Here is a 24,012-nt window from a genome sequence, read left to right as displayed (position 1 = left end):
AGCTCTGTGACCTTGGGCAAATCACCTAACATCTCAGTGCTCTGTTTCTTTCATCTGCAAATGGGAATAATGATTGTATCAACATCCAGAGAGATTGCTGTGAGGAATAAATAACATAATTATGTGTAAAGCTGTTAGAACAGCACTAGATGTCTAGTAAATTACTAATAAAATATTAGCTATTATTTTTGTTATTATTTAGCTTAAAATTTAATTTGAAGACTAGATAGATGAATAGATAAGATACTTGAGATTTATATATACAAGTTAGGTGTGTATACATATGCATATATACACTGTGTACATAAAGTAATAAATTTAAAATGTCATGTGTAGAACAAAAGTCAGTGTTGAGTGAGTATGCTGGATAGAATCTCACGATTTGACAGATGCAGGAAACCATTTTAGGATATGAGTATCTGATATAGGAAATAGTTTTACTTGCCTGTCTCTCCACTAAAATGTGATATTCAAGAGGGTAGGGGATATATCTAATTCACCATTTAATTCTCAATTCGGCACATTAGTGACACATAGACAGCTTTAATAAATATTTCTTGAATGAACGCAAGAAAAATGAATGTGAGAAAAGGTAAGGAGTATGTTCTGGAAGCAGAGAAGAACACTTGAGTATCCAGAGCAGAGAATTCACATGATAATAAAAATAGTTACTACTTATTAAATATTCGAACAAATGAGACTGTCTGGGAAAAACTACATTTGATTGTAGGAAAAGAAAGGGAGCAGAAGAGAAAAGATTAAATCAATTTTGCAAAGAGAGATATCTGAACTAGCATAAACAATCTCCTAATCTTGGACCCACGACCCCAGCAGCTCTCTGCATGGCAATTGTGGGCACTTACAAACCTCCTCACTGGAGAACTCTAGAACACAGCCTCCAGGAAAGTAGTCGCCCTCCCATATATTTTTTCCCCCAGAAATGAAAAACAATACCACCTTTATATTTAGGAACCTTTAGTTAACCCTCTAACATCTACAGGCAGAGTCAATGAACACTCTTCCCAGATGGGAATGCATCCCATGTACAAAGTCTCTTGAGGAGGAAATGCCACAGCTACTAATGCTCATAGCATTCATTGTCAGGAAGTGATTCTGTTTCTCCAATAAAGCCCTATTTATACCTTTGGAATGAAACTCAAGAGCAACAAATCATTCTATTCTTTGAAAGAGTCACCTTTTTATTCTTTAAAAACATCTTTATATGTATTCTCTTCTCTTTTCCAAGTTAAATAATCTCAGTTCCTCCTACTATTCCTCTCAGATATTTTTAAACATATTGCTTTATCCTTCCTTATACCTTTCCTCTAACCTCTCCAAGTTGGTGTGTGCCAAGGGGTGAACCATTGTTTACATCTCCTTCCTTCTGACCTTTAGTTCAGGACTCATCTATCAGGAGGACTGCTCCAAAGGTGCTTTGCGAGAATGAGAAAAAAATGCCACCCGCTGGCCAGACTACTTAAAAAAGCATCCCCCACTGGAAAGGCCAATTAGAAAAGGGTCCCTTTAAGTGAAGAAAAAATGTTCCTTCCTTGTTCTTGGTCAAGCATTTCTGTACATTTCACAAGGGGAACAATTACCCATGGCCTTGCCTATGAGGCATCTGTGTTTGAAGAACAGGATTAGTTAGCATCTATCTGTCATAGAGTATTGCTCTCTCAGAAATCGCACCCTTTCCAGGTTCTTACCTCTACTTAAAGAAAAAAAAAAGTGTAACTCAATGCTGAGCAGAATCTTGAAAACAGCCTAAGGACTGAAAAAAATCACAAAATTTCTAGTTTTTACATGCCAGTTTCTTATTTATTTCTGTATTATGCTTGTGTTCTAAGCTACAGTTTTAATGATGCTAAGTTCTCTATAATGTTGAAGATCATTTCTTGCTTAGCGGATACATAATCAGCCAGACCTTCTGATGAGCCAACAGCAAAAACAGGTGAACATCTCTGATTGCAGAATCCCAGTCTCTTTGGGGGAAACGTGGAAACAGGGTCCTGCCTTCAAAAGTACTATTATCTACCTGGGGAGACAAGTATCTACATTTAGAGTGTGAGGAAGAGGGAGAAAGTGAAATCAGCTAAGAAGCTTTGATGGATTCTGGAGTCAGAGACAACTTACAGACACAGAGAAGAGAATATGAGGTAGACTTGGCAGTGTGCTTCCTTTTCCCCAGGGTATGATACCCACTTTGTCCTAGCTGAAGTGGATGCACTGCGAAGAACCCTCAGCGAGCACCTGGAAGTCTAAGTTCTAGTACATCTACCAATCACTAGGAGTGTGACTTTGGACCATTCACACCACAAGCCTCCAGTACCATGAGTGTCAAAATCAAACAATTCTAGTCTCTAATCTGACAATTTTACTCAAAAGAACTCCAAGAACTTCACTGATTTTTTTTCTAAGTAATTAAATAACAAGAAAATTCAGAGTCTCACTGAAAATATGTAACGGATATTCTAAATATCCTTTTTCTATTGAATAAAAATTCCTAACTTTTTTGTAGAATTGTTTTATTTAATATTTTTCAATTAACCTATTAGAAATAGATAGCAATCATTAGCTTCAACATGTTGGCATATATACCAAAATCAACACAGTATGCTTATTCCCCAATATATGCCTATAATGCCACTGCCTGTCAAATCTCCACAAATATGACAGAGAATGAATAAAATAAATAATAAGCCCGCAAGAATAAAGGAATGGTGGAGGAGATGACAGAAAGCCAAGAGCTGTGGTTAACATTTTGGAATTGAATGGTAAATGGTAACTTATTTAGCGGAATGGGGAAAAGTGAAACCTAGGTATCTGACTGAGGAGAAGAAACAAGAAGCCTGCTAAGTCATGCATAAAGGAAGAAGTGGTAGTTGGAAATGTGTTTGGAGAAAAATTAGACTCTTAAATCCTCCTCTCCCTGCACCAATCAGGAGGCTTATCAAAAAATCTCTAGATTAAGGGATATTGGGTATAATAGAGAAAACAGAGAGAGTTAAGTAATTGTATCAGGTACTTGCAAACATTTTGATGTCAGGGCTACTTTACACTCTAAAAATTTTAATGACCTCCAAGAGTTCTGTTTATTTTGTGCATTGATATTTATCTTATTACAAATTACAACTGAAAGAAATATTTATCAATTAATTTAAATAATAGTAAATCTATTATTTATTAACATAAATAACATTGTTATAAAACATAACTATTTTTCCAAAACAACAAAAAAAAATAGTGAGAAGAGTGGCACTGTTTTACATTTTTACAAATCTCTATTGTCTAGCTTGGACACGAGTGATGGAGTCTCATATCTGCTTTTGCATTCAATTTATCATGTGATATGTTGTTTTGGTAGAAAAATATCAAGAAAATCCAGCCTCACAGAGATATATAGTTAGAAAGGGAGGAGTATTTTAATAACCTTTTTAGATAATTGTGAATATTTTTCTTTCATGCCACACTAAAACTTATTTTTTGTTTTGTATGTTTTGTTTTGTTTTTGTTTTTGTTTTTTTAACGAGTGGTAGTTTCTGAAAGGAGAGTTGCAATATGGAATTTGAAACCATATCATTGAACTGTTTAACTCTGTTACATTAAAATTTATTGATCTATTCTGTATTTTTTTTTTTTTTTTTTTAGGAGAAGCAACCCTTAGTTGACCTCACAGATTGCAAGGACACTGTCATCTTATAATCCCTTATTTTTTAAAAATTTCTTACGCCTACAGTACCTGGTCTTCCTAGGTGGTCTCCCACCCAAGTACTAACCAGGCCCGAGCCTGCTTAGTTTCCAAAATCAGATGGGATTGGGCTTGTTGAGGATGGCATGGCCATAGACTACCCCATACTTTTACCCATACATTATTTTGTAATGTTCTACATTGGCCATTTGAAAAGTGCCAGTTCCCTGATTTAGGTAGAACTTCCAAACATTTTTACATTTTTAAATACAATATGAAAAATATATATATTTGTGACTATCATTGCTGGGTCCATTATTGGGAAGATATCAAGCTTGTGGTAGTAGAAGATGCAACTCTTCCAAAATTCTAACTCTCTTTTGAAAACGCAAATTCCATTATTGGCAACAAATATCACCAGACATTTGTCTTAAAGTGACAAGAATATTTTGTTCATTTTTGAGATAAGGTCTCTCATAGTGCCACAACAGAATGACCATCTTTTGTAAGTCATTCTTTCAAGTAAATACGGTATTACGTGTGCGGGGTGGGGGGTGGGGTTTGGTGGGGAATAGGTGTTAACAATTGCACAAGCGTTTTCCTCAAGACACGATTTAACTCTAGTTTGCTACAGAAGTGCTTTAGGTGTGCTTCTCACCTTATTACAGAGAACAACAAAAGAATGTTAATTCAGGGGTCAAATTAAATCATAATAACTATTATTGTTCATTCAAGGCATTCTTAAGTAAAATGGGCTTTATTTTTTGTTTTAATTGCAAGTGGTTGATGGTGAAGAATATAGTGACAGCTAGTAGAGTTTGGTGCCACTGATCAGTACCAAGCACCAGCAGTTTTTACCCATTATTGATTCTGCACCGTCAGTGCAAATATCAACAGTGCGAAAGGCAAATATCATCTTAATATAATAATAAAACTAGGCTTGACTCTGGAATCTTTGAAAGAGTCTTGAAAAGCCCCTGGGGTGCAATATTTTAGAAAGCCTCTAAGAAAAAAATCAAACAAATTATACACATGCACACACACACACACACACACACACACATATATATATACAAACTGAAAACAGAGACTATGTGGAGAGCAACAATTAAATATATAATTAGTACCCTAAAAGTGAGACAAGAAAACTATTTCAACCATGAAACAAGAACAGATCAATAAAGATATCTTGAAACCTTAAAAAATATGATAGTAAAACTGTAAGAAATTCAGTAGGGTTTTTAGAAGACAGAGTTGAGGAAATCATCCAGAACGTAGAAGGAAAAGACAGAGTAATAGAAAAATAAGAGAGAAAAGATAAGTAGAAAATCAATCCAGGAATCTTAAAATCTTAAAATAGTTCCAGAAAGTAAAAATGCAAGAATTAACCCACAATACTTTTCAATCGCTAAAAGACTTGATTTTACAGATTCCAAAATAAACAACAAGGGTTGTATGCCAGAACATATCACTGTGTTATTTTAGAATTTTAGGCATAAAGAGAAGATCCTAAAAATTCCTAGAGTGGGGAAAAAAAAGGTGGTCATATATGAATGATTAGCAATCAAAATTTAAAATTTAAAGTCTCAACAAGGACTTTAAAAACTAAAGTACAGTGGAATAATGACAGCAAAATACTGAAGGTACATTTCTTCCATAACAGAGTTCTACACCTAGCCAAGTATAAGGTAGATTACAGACATTTTCCAACCTGTAAAGATTCAATAATATTTACTTCTTTTACACATTTTCTCAGGAAACTACCAGGATACACAACTACCACATTATGAGAGTAAAAAGAGAAAAACTAGACACAGGATTCAACCCAAGAGAGAAAGGTAGTAAATTCCTAGAACTATGGCAGTGGGAAATCCCAGGATGAGAGCAACTCGTCTGGATTGGAACAGAAGGAAGGAAGGCTTCAGAAGGAATGCCCAAGACAAGACGAAACTGATAGATTATCTAGCATTCTGACCAAATTGAGAAGTATGTAGTTCTAACAATCATTTTAAGGAAGAAAACCTAATTAATATAATATGAGGCAATAATTAAGAAAAAACAAAGTGTGATAAAAACATATCACAGGGCTCAATTATGAAGAAAATTTACAGCATCATGTAAACATCTATTATTCATTTAACCCAAATGTTGCCTCAGGGGAGCAGGAATAGGGTGGGAAATGGTTCTCATGATGAACCTTATAATAAATACTATCTGACTTTTTAAAAGTTTGACTTCGACAAAATTAAATTAATAAAAGATTATGGCTTTGCAGAAAACATTCCACCACGTATGATATTTTAGTGCTAAAATGACTATACAGTCATTTCTCCACCAACTGCCAGAACAATAGTTCTTGACTTTTCCTCTGGAACACATATGACAAATGATATTTCTATGTGACATAAACTGATGGATGTTCTCATTGTTCTAATTGTAATGATCTTCCTCTCCTGCTTATTAAATTATATCAGAATACAAGTGACTAAAAAAGTATTATAGTACAAATTTTAAGTGTTTAATATGTCTCACGTTTCATATTCACAAATATCCCAAATTTAGTTACTCTTAGTAAGTGGATGACATACCTTAGGACTGATTTTAATACACTCGTGTGTCATATGCCGAGTTTGAGAACCACTGAGCTATATCAGGATTCCCAAACTCAGATGTCTATCAGGCATGTGAGAAGTAAACCATGTAAACCTCTCATTCTTGCTCTTTTCCTCTTTTGATAGAGTCATGAGACTAGAAAACTTCTTTTTTATTATAAGAGAAGCAATACAGCCCATGTGATGTTGAAAGGTAATTTATCCTTGGCCTCAGTATCTGACAGATCAATAAGAGTAGTGGCATCTATGGTAAACTGTAAAGGATAAGACATTTATAGGCAGCCACCATTCAGCCCCAACCAATTACAACCATACTGGAATAGAGCCAAATTCTCATTCCATCTCATCTCTATCTTATACCTCCATATCCTAATGTGAGTCTCTTATCCAAGATGTAAGTCACCATAGAGGTATACTGTATATGATTCACATTTCTAAGACAGTCTTGATTTGTAAACTGACTCTCCCTTTCAATTTACAAACTATGAAAATGTCCTGGAAAATCCAACATTTCAGCGTATGAACTCTACCTCCCAGATGGTGACTCAAAACTGGCAAATATATACAAATCCTGTATCCAACCATGTACTCAAATCTTCAGTTGAATCTAATCCGATTGCAAAGAAGCATAACTCCTTTTCCTATTAGACTATGTTGTACTTGGACTGAGCTAATGCCCAGTGATTATGCAGGGTGTAGATCTTGGAATTTAGACTTTGCAGTTCCTCTAAAGGGGCAGAATAGTTCACAGTATAAGAAGATAATACCATAGCAGTAATTCAAACAATATTTTTGCCTTCCAGCTCTCCTCCCAGATCCCATCACTCTCTCCCAGCCCTCCTTATATAGACTTTCTAATCCTTAGAGCATATGGTTGGAGTGTCCCACAAGTGCTACTCATTTATGCCACCTTGAGCCTCACATGCTCCTGTCTCTATATTTGGGTCTCAACCTTTCTACCAGTCTCAGAGGAAGAGGTTTCTGTCTTTATGTCTAAAGATCACAGTCTTTATTTACCCTAGGTTCTGCTCCCACAGTCATCCTTCCTCTACACTGAAAGTTTTCCCTGTATCTTCAGAGGTCCAGAGTTTCCCTGTGTTCAAAGAAAGATAAACAAATGTTTCATTTTTACTCTGTTCCTTCTTCTAGGTGCTGCCCAATCACTCTATTTTTTTTTTTCATTCTCAACTTTTCCTTTTCTTTACATTAATACTCCTATGTCTTGTCTTCCATTTGGCTCCAATTATAACTGTAAAATGAAAATGTGTCACATTCATATTAAACCTAGTATACAAAATACTTCTATAAACATCATCCCTTTTAACCTCACAATAACCGTGAAGTTAAATAGGACAAGAACTATCTCCATTTTATAAAAGAAAAATCTGAGCTTGTGGGAGCTTAAGATATACACTCAAGGACACTGAAATTTTCAGATTCTTTTTCTAATTTATTAATTATGTTTCCTCTTTCTCCTTTTCTGTTCCCCTTTTATAGATGTAGATATGTTCCTAACACTCACCTTCTGATTTTTTTCTTTTTTTACTTTTAAATCTCTTCCTTTCAAGTCCATGGCTTTACACAGCTGACTCCATAACTGTCTCTAAATTAGAAACTTGAAGACATTTTAAATTTTGCCTACTCTTTCTTCATCTAGGCTACCCTTCACCAAATTCTGTAAGATCCTTCCTTGCCTGAAATGTCTCATGTCTGCTCCTTCTTTCCATCTTCATTTCTACCACCTACCTCCAGGAATTCACCCCTGCCTCAAGGCTAGATGATGCTCTCTAAAAAATTTCAACACTCTAGCCAGTTTTCCTAACATTGGTCATTGTACTTCTTTCCTTTCAGTCATCTTGCACACTACTTCTAAAATATTTACCTTGATTTAAGGTTTTCTTAGTGATACCGTCTCCTCAAGAACACCTACCCAGCTAAGCACTATCTGAGCCTTACTATGTAAGACTCTTTGATAAGGAGGATACAGAGTCACTGCTTGGAGTGGCTCATGATGATAAGTGATATTACTTTCAAGATCTATAGGGTACAGACAAGGGTGAGTGTGTACTATTAGAAGGGTCCACTGAGAAAGTAACATATTAACCACATGGGCAGCGGGAGGTGAGAGGAAGCAAGAGCATATGTACCTAGGCACAGAGGAGGTAAGGAAGGTTTCTTGAAGGCAGATTCAGGTTAAAGGGTGGGCTAGCCAGTCTATTGCCTTAGATCTTATTCTATAAGGGATACTAAAACAAGATGGAAAAAAAATTGTATTGAGCAAAATTCCCCTCAAAGAAAGAATTAATTATATGGGGTTGGAGGGACTGTTTTGAGAAGCCATTTGAGGTGGGGATGAGAAAGTGGAGTGACTCTCAAAAGTCAGGCCAAAGTCTTCATAAAAAGGATAGGTCACTTAGTTGTAAGCTTTGTGTGACTTCAGAGGGTGGGTGACTGTGGGCCAGAATTGAGTTGTTCAGAACAAAGGCAAAGAGGTTGAAAAGTGCCACGAGAAGGCCTGTTTCCCTGCTCCTCCCACTTCGTGCTAATGTGTGGGCACCAAATATTGGTTTGAAGGAGCAACTGGTTATTTCCCTATCTGGGGTACCTGTATATCTCAGTCCTGCCTTGGATTAGGAATGCTAAGAAGTTGAAGATGCCTGGAATTTAGGGTATATATAGTTGGATGCTGGTAAGTGTTTAACAATTGAGTCTCTCTCCAGGGATTAAAAAAAAAAAAAAAAAAAAAAAAGCCCTAATTTCTACAGTTTACCAGTTTCTATAATGTAAACACTCCCCTATGGCTGATTTTAAACTACCAATATGACATCACTGAACATGGAGCTAGGAAGAGATGGTACAATCTGCTCTCACAAACTGCTATGCTCTAAAGCACCACGGATATATAAGAAAGTGGCTGGGAAAGAGGTCAACTGAACCAGATCACGGTGGACCGAGCATACCAAGTTTTCAAACCTAAACTTTATTCCATGGCAAAGGGAAACTAAGGTTTTGGAGCAAAGGTAGAACATGTTCAGATTAGAATTTCCGAAAAAATTTCTTTCTTAATTTCCCATGGACCCAAACTCATTTATTCTTTCTTTTTATCAAATTCGAACCAAAACATATTCATATTTTCAAAATATGTCAATAAAAGGTACTGTCATAATCATGAAAATGCTTTTTAATAAAACGCTTCATTTTTTTTAATTGGGAGGAATAACATACACATAAAGTTTATAAAAATATAAATGTTTAATAAGTATATTAAAAGTTTTACAGCTACCAGTAAAAATAAAACAATTCCAAATGATGATATGGCATTTCTTATATCAGATTGGAAAATGTTTAACGGGATGGCAATAACTAGTGTTAGCAAAGGTATAGAGAGATGAAAAATATCATATGCTGTTGATGGAACTAGAGATTGTTAAGAATTTCTGGAGGCCGCTCTGGCAATATGTATGCATATATCTGACAAATGGCATAACTTTGTCTCAGGATCTATACTTCTGGGAATAATCCTAAGAAAATAATTCCATAAAATCGTGAGGTTATTCATTGTAGTACTGTTTGTAATAGCAAAAAGGAAACTGGAAACAGCCTATAAAGGTAAGTTTATTGGTTCAGTTTTGAATACCACATGTATATATCAAATTACTATATGATCATTAAAAACCATAATATAGCTGTACTTGCTGAAATAAAAAATGTTTCCAGAATCTAAATATTTTTAAGTGAAAAATCAGGTCATAAATACATATTATGAAAGAAGATACAATAAAATAATGATTATATATGAGAAACAGGTAAAGATTTTAAATTTTCTTATCTGTATGTTCTATTTTTTCTATAATGAATATAAATTATTATAGATATTATCCTCTCAGTTTTAACTGATGGTCAACATAAGAAGCAGATATATAAAGATTTTCTGTATCTTCTACAAAATTGATATCCATGTTATTAATCAATAAGAGCAAACACATAGCACACGACTCCATATATATTGAGTACTATTCTAAAGCATATATCAATGGAAATTTAAATCATGGAATCCTTACATCAACCCTATGAGCTGGGTACTGTTACTATTCCTTTTTACTGATAATGATACAGAAACACAACAATTGTTCAAGGTCCCACAACTGGTAATTAGTAAAGTTGACATTCGAACCCAAGCAGTCTGGCTATAGTCTTGACACCTTAACCATCATACCATACTGATTTTAAGTGTAAACTTGCTAAGCTTAATTTCCTTACCCGAAGAGTGAAACTAATATTACCTATCCCATGAGTTTACTGTTGGGTTTAACTGAAATCAGGCATGAAAGCACTTAGTTTAGTGGCTGGCACATGATTAGAGTTAATGACTAGCTATTAAAGATAAAAATGGCAATGCTACTACTAAGACTTCAACTACTACCACCAATTCATTTATTTCCTACTCTGCCCCAGCACGTACTCTGCTATTATTTCAACTATCCCCCCATACATCATACTTACTCCATATGTCCTATGTCATACTCGTGTCTCTGCTCATGCTGCCAGCCTCACTGAAACCAGGTAACTAGACCTATCCAAATTACCTCGGGTCTTAAAAACCCATCTCAGGTCCCTTCTCCAACTACTCTAGTCCCTTCTAACCTTCTATTATATCACACTGTTTAGTACACATGAGACAATTAATGTATAAACTGCTAGTTCTTTCTACCCAACAATACAGCAAGCTCTGTGAAAGCAGAGATAAGTATTAGAGCATCCCCCTAACCTGAACCCCTTCTGTCATCTCCAACCCCAGTAGAATAAGACTTAGGTATGTAACATACATTTGGTGCATTTCTGTACTTACTCATGGAAATATATACATAAATATAGAAATCCACAATTTATCTAAGTTTCCCAGCAGTTTTTTATGCAGAACAGTAAATCACAATATTTAAATCAGGAGAAGCCTAATATGCAAATGCAAACCCAGACAAGCATGCACAATTTATAACTGTTATTAACATACAATATTAATTAGTAAATATATGGCATTAGTAATATTGTATTAACAATAACTATAGATATTTATTGGATCTCTCCTTTATGTCAAGCACTGTACTAAATGCTTTATGGATACTACATCTTAATCACAACCCTAGTATTAATAGAAAGCATGCTTCTTATAAAAATTAGCAAATGAGAAAGGTTAAGAACTTGCCTGGTAAAGCTAAGAATAAAATCCAGTTCGGTTTAATCCCAAAACATACTTTTGTCTGTGTATCTCCCGCCCCCCATGTATTTATACAACGTTGAGATTTAGGACCTGTTTTCTTATTTCTTAAAAATACCAATCAAAACTACCTCCCTTGCCAAAGTTTGCCTTTATCAAAACTAGGGTCACTATAGAGCACTCTGTTTCAGATATTCTCCCAGAAAATTTAGTTACAACAATACCGGAGACACTTTGTTTTAAGAAGAATTATTAATTAAAGGCAGTGACATCCTGGGCATTGTTACCTTGAAGCTCTGGGTATCTACAATTATTAGAGCCGTAAGGGATTCCAGGAGCACAAGTTGTTTTATGATCAAAGACAGGAGGAAGTGTCTCAGTCAACATTTTAGAAAAGTATATCTATATCTCCTGTGACTGAGATGGTGAAACCATAAATACAGTCACTGCAACAGGCCCTAGGGTCTTTGTTCTGTTGATGTATGGATGACTTTATCTGGGCATTTCGGCCTGAGGCACTGAACTATAAATAGAAGCAGTGCAGTTCAGAAGAAAGGCTCCAGGCAGCCCACATGAAAGTTGTTCTTTGATTCCCTCTCTGAGGGCATCCCCCTTCCTAATGTGTCCTCACATCTACTCAGTTCCATACCCTGAGCCACTCCTGGACCACTCAGCTGGACTCTCCCAAATTGAGCAATTGCATGGAACAAACTGAGAAACTTTTACTTTCTTCACATGAAAAGATCTGTTGAGAGACCCATATCTCTGATAAGCACTGACAGCCAAAAACGGATACAACCTGTACTTATTAATAAGTCTCGCCATCTTCAAACCACAGTTTAAGTGTGAGCTCAACACAAAGTTTAATTTCCGTATCAGGAAATGTGAATTTCCTCAGTCTATTTGCTTTGTACTTTTAAGCTGTCTTTGATGCAGCAACTTAATGTTTAATATGAAATAAATATTTTAGGAAAAAGCCATTTTTAAAACATGGATATTAGTTTCAGGTAATAGTAACTTTTCCCCCATTTTTTTTAATGTAAAGAAGTCCTTGTTACATATTTTTTTATTATTTGGGTGAATTTTATAATGAATATGATAATGTTAACTATTTTACAGGCATAATAGGAGAAAATGTACTTCATTTTCATGTGGTTAAAACTCATTAGAGATTGGCTTTTTAAAACTTAAAATCTTTTCTAAAAAAATAACTTTTGTAAAAATTCAAAGGCCTTCCCTCCCCCTTCAACAAATGTTGGCTTTTGTTATTTTTTTATAAGCTGCATATTGAATTTCCCAGGCTGTGTTTCTGAACAGCAATCTACTGAAAAAAGTGCAATTATTTTTTTCACTCAAACATGCATTTGAGAGAAATGAGTAGATCAGATAAAGAGCTGAGATGCTATTCAACTCAACCTTGAGTCACTCTCTGTCTCCTTAAAAAAAAAAAAGGGTGGCAAAATCAATACAAACCAATAATAACTTCACATTTGTGGAAGCAACATGAATGGCTCTCCAAAATATTGAGACACATCCAAGTACATTTTCGTAGAGCTGATATTTATCAGAAGTCATTTGCCCTCAAGCAGATGCTCCCTTTCATTGTGCTCCTGTCACAAATGACTAAGATTTATGACAGACAATTACAGCATCTGCAGTTAGCAGCCTTATAATCAGCACCATTATTTAACGATTGGTGCAATAAACTGACTCCTGTTACTGTTTATCAGATATCAGTCAGTTCTGGCCATTTTCTTCAGCTCCCAAATCACAGTATGGTGCAGGCACTGCCTTTTAATGGCTAGGCAGAAGCAGGAGCATTTTCACATTTTTTACAGACCGCAGAGGAAAAGAAAAGAGCAACCAATTACATGTATGTATGGTGCCCTCTCATTTGAGATTCCCGTGTATGTAACTATCTCTATACAGTTCTAAACCTCTTGTGGGAGAAAAAAAAAAAAAAATGGAAAGGCTTTACTGTTAGAGAAGGGCTTTTTAGATTAAAAAAAAAAATACATAAAAACATAAAAGCCTTCTTATCTATTTTTTTAAAGTCCTCTGTTTAGATTTGCATATCTTTTCTGAGTATAAAATGTTACCTTACTAGGTCCACTGTTTTCTCTTGTAATATGGTTTCAGCTTGCTTTTCTCAGCCAGAAGAGTACCTATTACTTCTCAAAAATAAGAAGCAGGATTTTTCTTAACTCTGTGACGTTTTATTCAGAAGGAAGTGTCATAGGCACAATAAAATTAAGTGTTTAATCAATCAAAAAGCCTATATATAAAAGAGGCTACCTGTATGTATTCGAAAGTCATTTATATATTAAGGAATTCTATCTTTAAAATATACAAACATGCAGAGGTATGTGTACTACTTAAAGTCCTTCCACAAGAAACACTATACATTTACATATCAAACATGGGTGGCAGGCAACAATTCAGAGGCTGTTTGGAAGACAGGATTTCAGTATAATGTGGGAAATGGTACAAAGATGTGAATTTACAGTCAAAATAAAAAGCTTATGAATGCTTCTATAGAAGTTCAAATGTGAAACACTAGTCAAATTATTTAGAGAAAAAGAACCCCAGACCTTTCTAATTCCTGTCTTTTGTTAACTTTTCCATAACCAAACAAGGCTACGTTTCTCATTCATATCAAAGATCATTTCATCCAATAACTTCCATTTTATATTTGATAATATCATATATGCCAAGATGCAAATATTTATGAGGCTGCTTTTGTAATGTAAGGTCTATGTGCATCTCTCAAGGTAGACAGAACACTGGAGAATGAACTAATGCATTCTTTTAATTAAAAAAAAAAAATTAAGTGATCCAATGAGGTCAGATTTCCCTCCTGAAAAATACATAAGGGACTTCATGTAAACATGTAAAATTGGTTATTTTCTTTTACAACAGGCTTTGTAAAAGATCTTCACAATCTAGACCTCGCAGCTCCACGAGAGGCTTCAGTAGGTGAGTGGTCAGAGTAAGGGTTCTTAGATTTTTCAAGTTAGAAAGGCCTTCATGTGATTTCTTGCATCTCTCTCATTTGAGAGATGGTAAGAGTGAGAGAATTAAGGGATTTTCACCAGAGCACAGAGCTAAAGTTAACACTACTGTGATTAAAACCCAAGTGTACTGCTTGGCTAATAACATCCTTCCTGTGAAATCCACCTCAGAGGACCCAGCAGCTCTCTCTCTCTCTGCCTGGAAGAAACCAGCTCTGTGGCTCTGCTACGCCAAACCCAACTTTGGCTATTCTGTGCTCAGTCCTTCTACAGAGCACTCCACTCCTCAACTGAAGGATATAAAAGTTTCCATGAATCTGCTAGACACTTATTTCCCTAGTTCAATAGCTGGATCTGGAGCCAGAAAATAACAACTATTCATACAAACGATCCTTTTATTTATTCCAACAGTGGGTACCGAAGTTAACACAACTTGTTGTTTAAATTATTAAATAATTAAAATTATTGAAATACCGCAATTTGGTACCTTGCTTAGTTCTTCTTTGTTGTTTATTTTTTTTTTTAGAAACATTATGCACAATTGATTGCAAAGTCACATTAAAACTATTTTATTTTTATTTCACCAATTTGGCAGCATCAAATAAATCACGGAATTTTTAGAATCAGGAAGAAATCAGCACTAAACTTCCTTTGCTGGTATACACAGAAATAGATTAATGCACAGATAGGTCTCTCATTTCATTTTAGTAAGATTGGGTACTCTAGATGCATTAAAGAAATTGGTATATATTGTATGTCCTGCCCTTTTTTGCTGGGTTAGAAGGAAGAAATTACCCAGGCTTCAGCAAGTTACTGCCTTTAGAAGCTAATAACACAGCCATAGGCATTGTAGGCTATTAGCAGGTATTTCTCAGAGGCCTGATCTGGGTTGACAATATTCACATAAACACATGCAGGAGGGATTTCAGTAACATATCTAGACATCAATCCCTAGTGCATAGCTGATGGCCATGCTGAGCCCAAACACATTCGGCTGCTTCTTAGCAGAACAAAGGAAGAGGAGGAGAAGGAGAAGAAGGAAGAGGAGAAGGAGGTAAAGGAGAAGAAGGAGGAGGAGAAGGGGAAGGAGAAAAGAAAAAGTATTAGGAGGAAATTTTTTAAGACCCATATCTGAGGCTATTTGGAGCAGAGCAGAGTAGAAAGAAGCACCCCAAAAAAAGTAATGCATTGTCAGTATCCCAGTATTTGGTGGCTGATGGCCAAGGGCCACATGGTGCAGGAACTAAGGATCGGACTTCAAAGTCAGTCAGACTTGGGCTTGAATAGGGCTCAGGCTTGGTGAGACCCTCCAGAGTTCTTCACCTTAGAAAGTCCTTCATCTATAGATGGGTGTGAGAATGACGCAGTACATGTTAGTCAGTTGAGGACAGTGTGGGGTGCAAAGTGTCGCTGCTTAAATGTTAGCAGCTGTTACTGTTATTGCTGCTATCTGTACATGAGATTCCAAACTGAATTATTTTGCAAGTAGATATTTGGACTTTAAAGTCAGGTTCAGTAAATAATTGTCCCTGAACATAGCTGTTTAGAATTGTCACATTTTCCTAGCAAAGGTCTATATACCTCACCTATCAAGCAGTGTATCTAAACAATGAGTATGTATATATGTATACACACACATATATGGTTATTACTGTTGCACTTAATTGATTTTTGTTTGCTTCTGTTGTGAATAAACTGAATTTGTAGAACATAGAGAAACAAAAATATTACAAAGAACATAATTTCACTTTTTTATTCAGTAGTAATATTTCTCTGAATCATAATGGGGCTGTTATCTGACAAAATTCTGTCTTCTCTATTCCAAAAAGGAGAGTATATACCTTTTAACTTCTCATTTTCTTCATTTTTTTCCAGTTTTTCACAACCATCTTTCCATAAAAACAAGGCCAGAGTGAGTAGAAAAGGACAAACAGCTGCCCTTAAGAATCAGAGGTCTCCTGAACATACAATTTGCTAAATAGCAAAATTAAGCCAAATAGCAGTGATGAAAGGGCAAGTGGCCAAAGGTGCCCACTCATTTTTTGAGGAAGTCGCAGCCCTATTTAATGATAAAATAAAGAGTTTAGAGAGCAAAGGCTTTGGATATACGAGTTCTAGTCTAGGTCCACACTTAATAGCTGTGTGACATTGAGCAAGTTACTTAACCACTCTGAACCTCCGTTTTTCTATATGCAAAAATACAATTATTGTAATCCATATATTGTTTGTTTTGAGGAATTAAATGAGTCAAGATATGTAAAGTGATGTACAGAGTTGGCATATAGTAAGCACCCGTTAAATGTTTTACCAAAGTGCTACCAGCTTTGTTTTCATCACGATGTTATGAAATGTCTAATAATTGCATCTTAATCTGTTCTAAAAATATGTTTTCAATAGTAGAATGTCTATTAAAATCAGAAATAGGGAACCTTTATAGGAAAATTTTAAATTATGTGCAAATCTATAATTTTTCTCAAAAACAACTTCATTTTTCTAAAAATGAGCATATAAATTAATTTCATTAATTTTCATTAATTCAATTCCACTGTAGATGTTGGCCACAGTGGTGGTAATTGCTCGAGTACTGAAAGGTGCCAATTTTTCCATACATTACTTAGCTAAATATAAAGTAGGATCTTCATGAAAAGCATTTTAAATCATCTCTGCCATTTATCTGATATTCTTAGATGCTGTATCATTTTAGTGCCTGCTTCCAAGGATTAATTTCCTACATCTAGTGTTACTTTCATAACTCAGAGTAAAGTCAGATTGAGGAGAATTATTCTTCTTGTAACATAAAGAGCACAAATAGAATGGATTATTTTTATCCATTTCACACCTAAAGCTCATTCATTGATCTTTGGGTCTGTATGTAAGACAGAATATAATATGGCCACCAATGTAAGCGAAGTAAGATTTTAAGCATTCCTCATGCCTTTGAGACTCTTCTGAAGTACTATTAAGTCAGTATAAACCTTCACGTAATAACAAAAATTTTAAACTGTGATGAAAAGTTCTTTTTATGAAAGTTTTACTATACTTGAGTTTATAAAAAGCTTGCTGGGATAGATGAAGGGATTATTATACCCATTCCAGAAAGAGAAAAAGGGTGACTTAGAAGGTCCCAGGGTCACACAGCTGAGGTAGGCTAAAATTCAGGTCATTTCCTCCATTTTTAATCACTATTCCTACTAGACATGTTTTATTGTTCTTGGACATACTAAGCAGACTTAGTGTGAAAAACCTGAGTTTTTAAGATAGTTCCATCCTTACTCACTAGTAATGTGACCTGGAGCAAGTCACTGACAATATAGATTGATGGTAAAAGTGCCAACCATGGAGCCAGACTGCCTGGATGCAAATTCCAGCACCCGCCCAATAGATGTGTAGATGGTTATTTCTGCTTTCTGTGCCTCTGCTTCCTGGTATATACAACAGAGAAAACTTTGACTTTATGGGGATATTATAATATGAATGAGACACTTCTGCATAATGTTATATAGTAAGGGCTTGAGATATATTAGTTGTTAACAAAATTGGACTAAAACACCTACCTTTCCAAGTTGTCTGTTGTATTAATTGGATAGCATGTTAAAGGCCTTTGTATCGGTAAACTACTATATCAAGTTTAAAGATCACTGTATTATTTTTTTGTCAGGAGCAGCAGCCTAAGCTTATTTCATCTGATTTTTGTTGAGCCTTCAATCGATGGCCTTACTTTGTTCCAGATATTTCAATTCCCCAAGTTGCTGAGTCTTTTGTTTGTTTAAAAAGAAAAAAAGGACAGAATGTGGAAGAGAATCTTGATTCCCTTCTATTCCACTGAGATTTGAACTACTTTATCTCACTGTCTGGACAGTGCAACCTCCTAAGAAGCCACTAGGAGGACAATTTAGGTATGACCGCTTGAAGCAGAGGGGCTGTGAAAAGATCAAGAGCTGCCCTGTTAATTCAGGAAGAATTAAGGCACAATGGAGAGAAGCCTAGAGACACTTTACTTAGTAATTCCTCTGGCCCCAGTGACACACAGGGATTCAACCTAAATGCCCACATGGTCTCCGAGACACTTCAGACTCACTCATTAGAAGACCTTCTGCTAATGTACACGATGTGGGAGTAAGCCTGTAGCCTTACACCTGATACTTGGCCTTTCCCTTGCTTTCCAGTTTAACTGATGTCAAATCCACCTTTTCAAATTTTACTGTAACCAGTCTTGTGTTTGTTTTGTTTACTTTTTAACTACTAATTTTTATGTATATGGCCTATAAGACCAAAAGAAAATCCTTCCACAACTGCCCTTTCCTTGAGGACCAGAGGAGCTGACAGGGGTTGTGTTGCAACTATGCTCAGTTGCTCTGAGGGACAAGCTGGGGCAAAGAAAGTGACTCATAGTTCAGGCATTCTCATTTGCACAGGCCATTTGCAAAGTCTTGAGAGCAACCCTACTAATTCAAGGTGCTGAGATATTTGTCAGCTTTTTATAAAAATCGTAATCTATTGTCATTTATTTTTATTTTAATTAAATTTGATTATTTCATCTTGAATTTATAATTGTGTATTCTTTTTCTTAAAGGGGTACCCCTTAATTATATAAGCTTTTGGTACACCCCTGAGTTGGGAAGAAGAACACAGACACAGAGACAGGCAAATAAAAGCTAGTTCTTTAAGAGTTCCAGGGAGAGAGACTAGAGACACACGTCTAGTAGTGAAAAAGCTAGAAGCATCAGATTGTTGGATGATTTAGCAAGTTACAGGAATAACCTGGCCTATGGGTTGTAGCATAGAAGGAAGAGATTTTGGGGTTCAAGGCACAGTTGATTGAATGAGTGAGCTTAATATAGTTTTGAGGTGTTTCTGTACTTGAACATATACCAGCAGTTCCTGATAGTTACTTCCAATATGGGAATCCTTCCAGATCATCTCAGAAGTTAACATAGCTTAATGTTAAAAGCACCTGTATTTAGAGCCACACCAAATGGGTCTGAATCCTGACTTGGCCATCAACCAGCTGTAAGACTTGGGAAATCTGCTGGCCTCTCATGTGTCTCAGATTCTTCGTTGGCAAAATGGAATAATACTAGCAATTACCATTTAGGCTTAGTAAGAGGATTAAATATAATAAAGTTTATAGAGCACTTCTCACAGTGTCTAGAATATAAATGTCCAGAAAAGATGAGCTCTTGTAACCATTCCCCCCCCCTCCCCAAAATAAGCCAAGATTAACAAGTTAGGAAAGACAGGTTTGCTCTTCTGAGCAAATCCTCGATGGCTTTTCTGAAAAGTGAAAACTTCGATAATTTATTACGTAGTTATTTTCCTATATTAAGTTTTAAAAATAGTGTGCCACTAGCCACAATAAACAATGCTTACAATACTCTGAAATGAAAGAATATGTCTAAGAGGAAGGGAAGGAGAGGAGAGAGTTTAGTGAATTATTCAATCTTTTTAAATAGTAGAATGTTCTTGACAAATTAATACTCAATTACATTCCTGTCAACTGAGACGCCCAAGGAAAGAGCCATCTGATGCATTTATTATGTTAACTCTATACTCTTTGAACTGATGTCAATTGAGAAATATAAAGAATAAAATAAGAAGAAAACTTAGAGAGATTTTACAGATTGACTTCCTTGAACTCTAAATGCTATCTAGAATAAAGAAGAGAGGGTTAGAAGGGCAGCTTCAATTCAAAGAAAGATATGAAGCCAAAGGTTGTCATGGGTATTCTGAAAGAAGCTTGGAGTAAGATCTGCCAAATTCCACAAAAAGTGACAGAAATTAGTTTGCAATTTCTTCAGGAAATTCCTTTAACTCCTTAACAGAGTTCTACAATTTTACCTAGTTGTACCTAGGAATAACATTGTCAGAACATTTTGTGCTGATGTATATAGCAATTTTAGTCACTGCAGGCTCTAAGTAATTTCAGATCTCAAATACATTTTGTGAGAAGTTCATGAAATACAGAAAAAAAAAATTGTTGTGGATTCCAACAGGATCAGGTATCTTATCCTTGTGCAGACTAACTCCTTTGTCTACTTATCAAACATGTTTAAGTGCTTACCATGTATCAGATACAGTTTCAGATGCATTATAAATATTAATTCATTTAATCCTTGCAACAACCCTCTAGGCAAGTGCAGAGAAGCACAGATGTTAATCAGCTCAAGGCTATAATAGCAAAATCGCAATGAAACCCAGGTCTTTTGGCTCCACTATCTGTGTGCCTAACCACTCTTCTGTGCTCTCTCTTCCTGAAGAAAGGAATGAATGAAAAATAAAGATGCATAAATGCCTTATCTGGAACTTTGCTCCATCATTAATCTCCTTCCTCACCATCAGTGCTTTAAATTTTTGTCCACAAACACTGAGGTTCTTTCAAAAGGTAACTCTTCGAGCTGACGTTCTCTTGTAAAATTTCTTGAAAGGAAGCCCATAGTTAATGCCTCCAGTTTTCTACTTACTATTCATTCCATAACTTCATACAACCTAGTTCCACACCCCCTCCCACTTCTCTATTGACATTACTTTGCTGAAGAATCCCTGAACTATCTTATCCAATGGCCTGTTTCTCAGGCTCATCTACCTCTTCCTCCCAGTATCTTTCCAGGCCTTTTTCTCTCTCGGTTCCTACTATCTTAGTTTTCCATCTTCCTTTTGCATTTAGTCCTTTGCTTTTTGCTGGTTGACACTTCTCATGATTTAGCCTTGGTCTCTCATATTCTTTCTCTCTCCAGAACTTATTTTTTAAAACATTCTCATACCCTCCAGTGGCTTCCATTCTTTGTACTAGTTTCTAGAGTTTGGTTGGCCCCCAAAACTACCTTGTCACTACTCAGAGAGTTGGGATCATCTCTTTGGGGACAACGTCTTACCAACAAATCTCACAAGACTAATAAAGTATTCATTTATAATGAAAAGTAGATTATCAAAGGGACCTTTACCCAGAGCATTACATAAGAAACTAAATTATGATCAATATACTGGTTTGTTAATTTAGAACAAGTGATATTATTACAAAAAAGAATGGACATTGGAGAGCTCTAGTAAGTGCATTTTTTCCCCAATGAACGTTCTGTATGGGTAGCTAAATTATAATCATAAGTCTGCTAGATCAGCATGGAATAAGAAAAGGAAGAAATGCATGACTCAAATGTTTAGTGGTATCAGGCTTAGATTCACAGGTGTATCTAGAACCATAACAGGACAATATCTTCCAAGGAAAACCCAGCAGGTAGAGTAATTGGGTTAAACTCCATCTCCTGTGAATGAATGAACGAACAAACGAACGAACATTGAACAATGGTCTTGAGATCATTTATATCTTGTCACTTCATTATAGTTATTTGTTGAAAACCTGACCCCTTTGCAAGGTTTGAGTTGCCACATGTGTTCGTCACTGTATTTACCATCACAGTACCTGCCATTTAGTACACAGAAGGCAATAGATGTTTATTATAATTAATAAAAGTCGCTCAGACATTTATAAATATAAATAAAATGCATTGCAAACTTGGCTTTCATGTGAGTTATCCAGAAAGTACTATTGTATGTTTTGTCTTGCTTTTTAGAGTTCATTAGGTCAAAAAAATAGAATGCCTTGATTTCGAATGTTTACATTTGGCTCATATTTTTGAAAATTGTGAAATAGTAGATTAGACAGTTTTTATTTTGTCTGTCTTATTTTTATAAATTTCAATTACTTATTTCTCCTACCCAATGACTAAACTGCATTCCACCCCCCACCCCTCATCTTTGATGTTTCTCATTCTCAGTAGGTGGAGGATTCGGCAGCAAAGAGAGAGACGAACAGATTCTGTATGCCTCTGTGGGCTAACCGGGGCACTCATGGGGTTAAAAGCACTGCAGTAATATTAAGCACATGTTTCAAGTCAGCAGGGTGCCAGCCTGAGATGTCCTCAAAGCCTAATTTGATAGATATTATGCCATACACTGCTGCAAGTAGTAATGAAGAAAGTAAAAATTTTATGGATGAGCAAAATAGGAGCTCTTATAGATGGAGTGTTTTTAAATCAGGTGTATAATTTACCCAGTGTCAGACCACATGTAGAGTGCATTACTCAATTGAACTTACAAGCAGATAGGAAAGCAGTTTCTTTTAATAAGCACTTCTTCAACTTATTGGCTCTACAATTACTTGCACCAAATTACCAGCAGCTGCTGCCTGTTTGGTATTTTATCCTAGACAAGGAGTTACATTAGTTTCTAATCAACAAGCCATTCAAGGACTCTTTATAATTTTTAGCTTAATTCCACTTTTATTTGGATTTTATTAATTGAAATATCCAATATTTTCTTGATAGTATTTTGTTTAGCTTTCCTTAACAGGAAACCTATTTAACTACTGAGGTAAAGGGGAAAGCAAGGGAAGATACCCCCAAACTTATTTCTGATATTTATAACATTTTACAAACTCTATTGGACTCATGTTACCCTAAAGTCTGAATTTTGACATTTCAGTTACTTTTGTAAAAACAATGATACTGTATTTAAACTTCTTTATGTTTGAAGCTAATAAATTGTTTTATGTCTCTAAAATAGCATATCCTCAGCTATAGGAGTTAACTGCAAGTTTAAACATTAACTAATGCAGGTTAATACAGGGCTTCTCAACCTCAGCTCTATTGACATTTTGGGCTGGCTAATTCTTTATTGGGGGATGTCATGAGCATTATGGAACATTTAGCAAGATCCCTGACCTCTGACCACTAGATGTCAGTGGCACCACCCCCGCCACCCCACTACAGGTGTGACACCCAAAAAAGTCTGCAGATATTACCAAACACCCTGGATGATTTAACAGAATTGAAGAAATTAGAGAGAAAGAGACTTCAGAAACAGTTGCAAGAGGAAAGTACATTTTCAACTTATTTGTTAAAGACCTTTCAAATTATTGTTTTGAAGATTGTGTTTGTGTGTACACTAATCTATATTTGCTTGCTTTACAAGAAATTTTAAAGTGAATTTGTGATGGAATTTAATTCTTCAAAATGCAATTATTTAAATAGTACTCTATTTTGAAGCTGCTTTTAGAGCCAAAGGCAAAAGGAAACAAACAAAAAAAAATGAAACAAGAGCTGCTTATAACTACATAAAATAAATATCTGAGTAAATACCCTTATTGTAGATAGACTTGTGGACCACTTTTAGAAAAGTGTGATTATATATTTATGACAGTAGAACTAAGAATATCTAATTTTAGGCATATTTCACTTTTGAAAATATTATATACATTATTGCCAACTTTAAATTATAAATCAGAAAGATATAAACATACAAATGCTAATGACTAACGATACACCATTAAAATGCAAAATCCAGTTCAAGATATTTTCCATAGGACTTTCAAATCCACAGTCATCTTTTCTAAAGACCAGAAGGGAAACTGGTAATGTCAAGAACCATTAGAGTACCATATACACACTGAAGAATAGCAAAAGTGAAAAAATTAAATTGCCATCCCAAAGT

The 24,012-nt window shown here is 35.4% G+C and overlaps 1 long non-coding RNA gene and 1 pseudogene across 1 annotated transcript in view; both read right to left on the bottom strand.

The window, feature by feature from the left end:
* LOC107507035 overlaps positions 1-24,012 on the bottom strand; it is a 239,226-nt gene that overhangs the window by 162,923 nt on the left and 52,291 nt on the right. The window lies entirely within an intron of this gene.
* Positions 3,728-3,846, bottom strand: LOC118602463 (annotated as a pseudogene).

The sequence above is a fragment of the Rousettus aegyptiacus genome, unplaced genomic scaffold (assembly GCF_014176215.1).
Source record: "Rousettus aegyptiacus isolate mRouAeg1 unplaced genomic scaffold, mRouAeg1.p scaffold_m13_p_4, whole genome shotgun sequence".
NCBI classification, from domain to species: domain Eukaryota; kingdom Metazoa; phylum Chordata; class Mammalia; order Chiroptera; family Pteropodidae; genus Rousettus; species Rousettus aegyptiacus.
Note: the sequence above shows the minus strand (reverse complement) of the source record. Positions and strands in the feature narration are given on the sequence as shown.